Here is an 8,327-nt window from a genome sequence, read left to right as displayed (position 1 = left end):
TAGGTCCATTTGTGCCCCGGAAATGAACAGTGAACACTCCTCACTTTATTTCAGGTATTTGTTTTATAACATGATCCTGCAGCGCTGAGCAAGTGATTTGTTATTCGAGATGCCATCTTTTACATAAGACGTTAAACTGAAGCACCATCTTACCTGCTCAGATTGATGCAAAAGCATAGCACTTTTCCAGAGAAAAAAAAAAGCATCAAGTGTCAGTGCCCAGTGCCCAGTGTCCTGGTCAGTGACACTTTTAACACGATCATATCTTGGCTTGACACTTCCGCCCCCCCCCCCCCCCCCCCCCAAACTCCTCTGGCACATTTTACTCATTTGTGCATCTCATCTTGTTGCAGCCCTCTCACCTTTCTTTAAAAAATCGTCACTCTATACCACCCTTCCAAGTACGATTAAAGTTTTCTCACTAAGATATCTGCATTGCTTTCCTCCCTCATCCTCGGAGATTTCAACTTCCATTTCAACTCATCATGTTCTCTCTCTTCTGAGCTCACTGCCCTCTTATCCTCCTTAAATCTCTCCCTCCATGTAAATTCCCCAACCCCTATTCACAGCCACGCTTTTGACCTGTGATCTTGCTAGTATTGCATTAATTACAGATAAGGCCATCTCTGATCACTTTCTTATATCACTTATCACCCACATCCCCCTTCCATGCCCCAACCGACCACCTTCATCCATCCCTGGAAAAAAAACTATCCCCCAATTTACTTACAACTGCACTTTTAAAATCTCAACTGTCTAGCCTTTCGCCCTCTGTTCGCCACAACATTTCTGCAGCTACCAATTTGCTCAACCACACCCTCACCTCCAACTTTGATTCCCTAATCCCCAATAAAACCATTGCTCTCACCCTGGCTGTTGCCCCGATATGTCTCTCACCTCCACTCCCTTAAGTCCAAGGGATGCAGACTTGATGTGACGGACAACTGCTTCAGCATCCACCGCCAGATCTGGCTGGACCACGTCAAACACTACTGGGTCCTACTTTTTTTTTATTCGTTCATGGGAAGTGGGTGTCGCTGGCCAGGCCAGCATTTATTGCCCATCCCTAATTGCCCTTGAGAAGGTGGTGTTGAGCTGCCTTCTTGAACTGCTGCAGTCCATTTGGGGTAGGTAAACCCATAGTGCTGTCAGGAAGGGAGTTCCAGGATTTTGACCCAGCGACAGTGGTGGAACGGCGATATAGTTCCAAGTCAGGATGGTGTGTGACTTGGAGGGAAACATGCAGGTGGTGGTGTTCCCATGCATTTGCTGCCCTTGTCCTAGTTGGTAGAGGTTGCAGGTTTGGAAGGTGCTGTCTAAGGAGCCTTGGTGCATTACTGCAGTGCATCTTGTAGATGGTACACACTGCTGCCACTGTGTGTTAGTGGTGGAGGGAGTGAATGTTTGTAGATGGGGTGCCAATCAAGCAGGCTGCTTTGTCCTGGCTCGTGTTGAGCTTTGAGTGTTGTTGGAGCTGCACCCATCCAGGCAAGTGGAGAGTATTCCATCACACTCCTGACTTGTGCCTTGTAGATGGTGGACAGGCTTTGGGGAGTCAGGAGGTGAGTTACTCTGGCCTCCTAGCCTCTGACCTGCACTTGTAGCCATGGTATTTATATGGCTACTCCACTTCAGTTTCTGGTCAATGGTAGCCCCTAGGATGTTGATAGTGGGGGATTCAGCGATGGTAATGCCATTGAATGACAAGGGGAGATGGTTAGATTCTCTCTTGTTGGATATGGTCATTGCCTGGCACTTGTGTGGCATGAATGTTACTTTCCACTTATCAGCCCAAGCCTGGATATTGTCCGGATCTTGCTACATTTCTACATGGACTGCTTCAGTATCTGAGGCATCACGAATGGTGTTCAACATTGTGCAATCATCAGCGAACATCCCCACTTCTGACCTTATGATTGAAGGAAGATCATTGATGAAGCAGCTGAAGATGGTTGGGCCTAGGACACTACCCTGAGGAACTCCTGCAGTGATGTCCTGGAGTTCAGATGATTGACCTCCAACAACCACAACCATCTTCCTTTGCGCTAGGTATGACTCCATCCAGTGGAGGGTTTTCCCCTGATTCCCATTGACCTCAGTTTTGCTAGGGCTGCTTTATGCCATACTTGGTCAAATGCTGCCTTGATGTCAAGGGCAGTCACTCTCACCTCACCTCACCTCTTGAGTTCAGCTCTTTTGTCCATGTTTGAACCAAGGCTGTAATGAGGGTCAGGAGCTGAGTGGTCCTGGCAGAACCCAAACTGAGCGTCACTGAGCAGGTTATTGCTAAGCAAGTGCCGCTTGATGACACTGTTGATGACACCTTCCATCACTTTACTGATGATTGAGAGTAGACTGATGGGGCGGTAATTGGCCAGGTTGGACTTCTGCTTTTTGTGTACAGGCCATACCTGGGCAATTTTCCACATTGCAGGGTAGATGCCAGTGTTGTAGCTGTACTGGAACAGCTTGGCTAGGGGCGCCGAAAGTTCTGGAGCACAGGTCTTCAGTACTATTGCCGGTATATTGTCAGGGCCCATAGCCTTTGCAGTATCCAGTGCCTTCAGTCATTTCTTGATATCACACGGAGTGAATCGAATTGGCTGAAGTCTGGCATCTCTGTTGCTGGGGACTTCAGGAGGAGGCCGAGATGGATCATCAGCTTGGCACTTCTGGCTGAAGATTGTTGCAAATGCTTCAGCCTTATCTTTCGCACTGATGTGCTGGGCTCCCCCATCATTGAGGATGGGGATATTTGTGGAGCCACCTCCTCCAGTTAGTTGTTTAATTGTCCACCACCATTCACGGCTGGATGTGGCAGGACTGCAGGGCTTAGATCTGATCCGTTGGTTATGGGATCACTTAGCTCTGTCTATCGCATGCTGCTTATGCAGTTTGGCACACAGATAGTCCTGTGTTGTAGCTTCACCAGGTTGACACCTCATTTTGAGGTATGCCTGGTGCTGCTCCTGGCAAGCCGTCCTGCACTCTTCATTGAACCAGGGTTGGTCTCCTGGCTTGATGGTAATGGTAGAATGGGGGATATGCTGGGCCATGAAGTTACAGATTGTGGTTGAGTACAATTCTGCTGCTGCTGATGGTCCACAGCGCCTCATGGATGCCCAGTTTTGCAGTGCTAGATCTGTTTGAAATTTATCCCATTTAGCACAGTGGTAGTGTCACGCAACACAATGGAGGGTATCCTCAATGTGAAGGTGGGACTTTGTCTCCACAACGACTGTGCGGTGGTCACTCCTACCAATACCGTCATGGACAGATGCATCTGCAGCAGGCAGATTGGTGAGGACGAGGTCAAGTATGTTTTCCCCTCTTGTTGGTTCCCTCACTACCTGCCGCATACCCAGTCTAGCAGCTATGTCCTTTAGTACTCGGCCAACTTGGTCAGTAGTGGTGCTACCGATCCACTCTTGGTGGTGGACATTGAAGTCCCCCACCCAGAGTACATTTTGTGCCCTCGCCACCCTCAGTGCTTCTTTCAAGTGCTGTTCAACATGGAGGAGTACTGACTCATCAGCTGAGGGAGGGAGGGTGGTAGGTGGTAATCAGCAGGAGGTTTCCTTGTCCATGTTTGATCTGATGCCGTGAGACTTCATGGGGTCCAGAGTCGATGTTGCGGACTCCCGGGGCAACTTCCTCCCTACTGTATACCACTGTGCCACCACCTCTGCTGGGTCTGTCCTGCCAGTGGGACAGGACATACCTGGGCATGGTGATGGCAGGCTCTGGGACATTGTCTGTCAGGTATGATTCCATGAGTATGACTATTGGCTGTTGCTTGACTAGTCTGTGGGACAGCTCTCCCAACTTTGGCATAAGCCAAAGGAGGACTTTGCAGGGTCGACAGGGCTGTGTTTGCCGTTGTCGTTTCCGGTGCCTAGGTCGATGCTGGGTGGTCCGTCCGGTTTCATTCCTTTTTATTGACTTCGTAGCGGTTAGATACAACTGAGTGGTCTGCTAGGCCATTTCAGAGGGCATGTAAGAGTCAACCACATTGCTGTGGGTCTGGAGTCACATGTAGGCCAGACCAGGTAAGGACAGCAGATTTCCTTCCCTAAAGGACATTAGTGAACCAGATGGGCTTTTACAACAATCGACAATGGTTTCATGGCCATCATTAGACTAGCTTTTTAATTCCAGATTTATTAATTGAATTCAAATTCTACCTTCTGCTGTGGTGGGATTTGAACCCATGTCCCCAGAGCAATACCCTGGGTCTCTGGGTTACTAGTCCATTGACAATACCACTACGCCACTGTCTCCCTGTGATAACCAGAGTGTAACAGGAAGGGACAGAATGTACTAATATAACAGTGCACCAGCAAATAGAGACACAGAGTGGAGAAAAATGGCAAAAGACAGAACTAAAGGCTCTTTATCTGAATGAACACAGCATTCGTAACAAGATTGGTGAACTGAAGGCGCAAATAGAAATAAATGGGTATGATATGATAGCTATTACAGAGACTTGGTTGCAAGATGGCCAAGGCTAGGAACCAAATAGTCAAGGGTATTTGACATTTCAGAAGGATAGGAAGAAAGGAAAAGGAGGTGATGTAGCTTTGTTAATAAAGGATGAGATCAGTACAGTCATGCGAAATGATCTTGGCTCAGAAGATCAAGATGTAGGATCAGTTTGGGTGGAGATAAGAAATAACAAGGGAAAGAAATCACAGCTGGGAGTAGTTTATAGGCCCCCTAACAGTAACTACACTGTAGGACAGACAATGAATCAAGAAATAGTGGGTACTTGTAAGAAAGGTACTGCAATAATTGTGGGCGATTTTACTCTTCATATAGATTGGACAAATCAAATGGCAAAGATAGCCTTGAGGACAAGTTCATAAAGTGTATTGAAGACAGTTTCGTAGCACAATATGTTGTGGAACCAACCAGGGAATAGGCTATTTTAAATTTGGTAATGTGTAATGAGACAGGATTAATTAATCTCATAGTAAGGGATGCTCTTGGGAAGAGTGATCATAACATGACAGAATTTCACATTCAGTTTGAAGGTGAAAAACTTGGGTCTGAAACGAGTGTCTTAAAATTAAATAAAGGCAACTATAAAGGTCTGCAGACAGAGTTGGCTAAAGTGGACTGGGAAAATAGGTTAAAAGGTAAGATGGTAGATCAGCAGTGGCAGACATTTAAGGAGATATTTCATAACTAAAAAATATATATTCCATTGAGAAAGAAAGATTCTATGAGAAGGCTGAACTATCCATGGCTAAGGAAGTTAAGGATGATATCAAATTGAAAGAAAAGACGTACAATCCTGCAAAGATTATTGATAGGCCGGAAGCTTGGGAAAATTTTAGAAACCAGCAAAGGATGACAAAAAAGAGGGAGAAATTAGAATATGAGAGTAAACTAGCAATAAATATAAAAATAGATAGTAAGAGCTTCTACAAGTATATAAAAAGGAAGAGAGTAGCTAAAGTAAACATTGGTCCCTTAGAGGATGAGACTAGGGAATTAAGACATTTAAGACAGGGATGAGGAGAAATTTTTTCTCTTAGAGGGTTGAGAGTCTTTGGAATTCTCTTCCTCATAAGGCAATGGAAGCAGAGTTTTTGAATATTTTTAAGGCAGAGGTAGATAGATTCTTGATAAGTAAGGGGAGTGAAAGGTTTTCGGGGGTAGGTGGAAATGTGGAGTAATCAGTTCAGCCATGAACTTATTGAATGGCGGAGCAGGCTCGAGGGGCTAAGTGGCCTACTCCTGCTCCTAATTCGTATGTTCATAATAATGGGAAAAAAGGAAATGGCAATACACATTGAACAAATATTTTGCAACTGCCTTCACAGTAGAAGACACTAAAAGCATCCCAATAATAGTAGAAAATCAGGGGGGGAAAGGGAGAGAGGAACTTAAAACAATCAATATCACTAGTGAAAAAGTACTAGGAAAGCTAATGTGACTAAAAGCTGACAAATGCCCTGGACCTGGTGCTCTGCATCCTCGGGTCTTAAAAGAAGTGGTTGTAATCTTCCAAAATTCCCTAGATTGTGGAAAGGACCCAGTAGATTGGAAAACTGCAAATATAACACCCCTATTCAAGAAAAGAGGGAGACAGAACGCAAGAAATAATAGGCCAGTTAGACTGACATCTGTCATTAGGAAAATGATGGAATCCATCATTAAGGAAGTAGTAACAGGACATTTAGAAAATCATAATACAATCAGGCAGAGTCAACATGGTTTTATTAAAGGGAAATTGCGTTTGACAAATTTATTAGAGTTCTAGAGTTTGAGGAATGAGTCCGGCCAGGTGGTCGAAGTTTCAGTAGGGGAGCATTTCGGGAACAGTGACCATAATTCCGTAAGTTTTAAGGTACTTGTGGATAAGGATAAGAGTAATCCTCGCGTGGAGGTGCTAAATTGGGGGAAGGCTAATTATAACAGTATTAGGCAGGAACTGAAGAATTTAGATTGGGGGCGGCTGTTTGAGGGTAAATCAACATCTGACATGTGGGAGTCTTTCAAATGTCAGTTGATTAGAATCCAGGACCAGCATGTTCCTGTGCGGAAGAAGGATAAGTTTGGCAAGTTTCGGGAACCTTGGATAACGAGGGATATTGTGAGCCTAGTCAAAAAGAAAAAGGAAGCATTCGTAAGGGCTGGAAGGCTGGGAACAGACAAAGCCCTTGAGGAATATAAAGACAGTAGGAAGGAACTTAAGCAAGGAGTCAGGAGGGCTAAAAGGGGTAATGAAAAGTCATTGGCAAACAGGATTAAGGAGAATCCCAAGGCTTTTTATACGTATATAAAGAGCAAGAGGGTAACCAGGGAAAGGGTTGGCCCACTCAAGGACAGAGGAGGGAATCTATGCCTGGAGCCAGAGGAAATGGGCGAGGTACTAAATGAGTACTTTGCATCAGTATTCACCAAAGAGAAGGAATTGGTGGATGATGAGTCTAAATAAGGGATGGTATATAGTCTGGGTCATGTCGTTATCAAAAAGGAGGAGGTGTTGGGCGTCTGGCAAAACATTAAGGTAGGTAAGTCCCCAGGGCTTGCTGGGATCTACCCCAGAATACTGAGGGAGGCAAGGGAAGAAATTGCTGGGGCCTTGACAGAAATCTTTGTATCCTCATTGGCTACAGGTGAGGTCCCAGAGGACTGGAGAATAGCCAATGTTGTTCCTTTGTTTAAGAAGGGTAGCAAGGATAATCCAGGAAATTATAGGCCAGTGAGCCTTACGTCAGTGGTAGGGAAATTATTAGAGAGGATTCTTCGGGACAAGATTTACTCCCATTTGGAAACAAATGAACTTATTAGCGAGAGGCAGCATGGTTTTGTGAAGGGGAGGTCGTGTCTCACTAACTTGATTGAGTTTTTTGAGGAAGTGACGAAGATGATTGATGAAGGAAGGGCAGTGGATGTTGTCTATATGGACTTCAGTAAAGCCTTTGACAAGGTCCTTCATGGCAGACTGGTACAAAAGGTGAAGTCACACGGGATCAGAGGTGAGCTGGCAAGATGGATACAGAACTGGCTCTGTCATAGAAGACAGAGGGTAGCAGTGGAAGAGTTCCTATCTGAATGGAGGGCTGTGACTAGTGGTGTTCCGCAGAGATCAGTGCTGGGACCTTTGCTGTTTGTAGTATATATAAATGGTTTGGAGGAAAATGTAGCTGGTCTGATTAGTAAGTTTGCGGACAACACAAAGGTTGGTGGAGTTGCGGATAGTGATGAGGATTGTCAGAGGATACAGCAGGATATAGATCGGTTGGAGACTTGGGCGGAGAAATGGCAGATGGAGTTTAATACGGACAAATGTGAGGTAGTGCATTTTGGAAGATCTAATACAGATGGGAAGTATACAGTAAATGGCAGAACCCTTGGGAGTATTGACAGGCAGAGAGATCTGGGCGTACAGGTCCACAGGTCACTGAAAGTGGCAACGCAGGTGGATAAGGTAGTCAAGAAGGCATACGGCATGCTTGCCTTCATCGGTCGGGGCATAGAGTATAAAAATTGGCAAGTCATGCTGCAGCTGTACAGAACTTTAGTTAGGCCACACTTAGAATATTGCATGCAATTCTGGTTGCCACACTACCAGAAGGACGTGGAGGCTTTGGAGAGGGTACAGAAGAGGTTTACCAGGATGTTGCCTGGTCTGGAGGGCATTAGCAATGAGGAGAGATTGGATAAACTCAGATTGTTTTCATTGGAACGACAGAGGTGGAGGGGCGACATGATAGAGGTTTACAAAGTTATGAGTGGCATGGACAGAGTGGATAGTCAGAAGCTTTTTCCCAGGGTGAAAAAGTCAGTTACTAGGGGACATAGGTTTAAGGTGA

The sequence above is a fragment of the Heterodontus francisci genome, chromosome 8, assembly GCF_036365525.1.
Source record: "Heterodontus francisci isolate sHetFra1 chromosome 8, sHetFra1.hap1, whole genome shotgun sequence".
NCBI lineage: Eukaryota > Metazoa > Chordata > Chondrichthyes > Heterodontiformes > Heterodontidae > Heterodontus > Heterodontus francisci.
The sequence above is the reverse complement of the archived record's forward strand: the minus strand, read 5'-3'. Positions refer to the sequence as shown.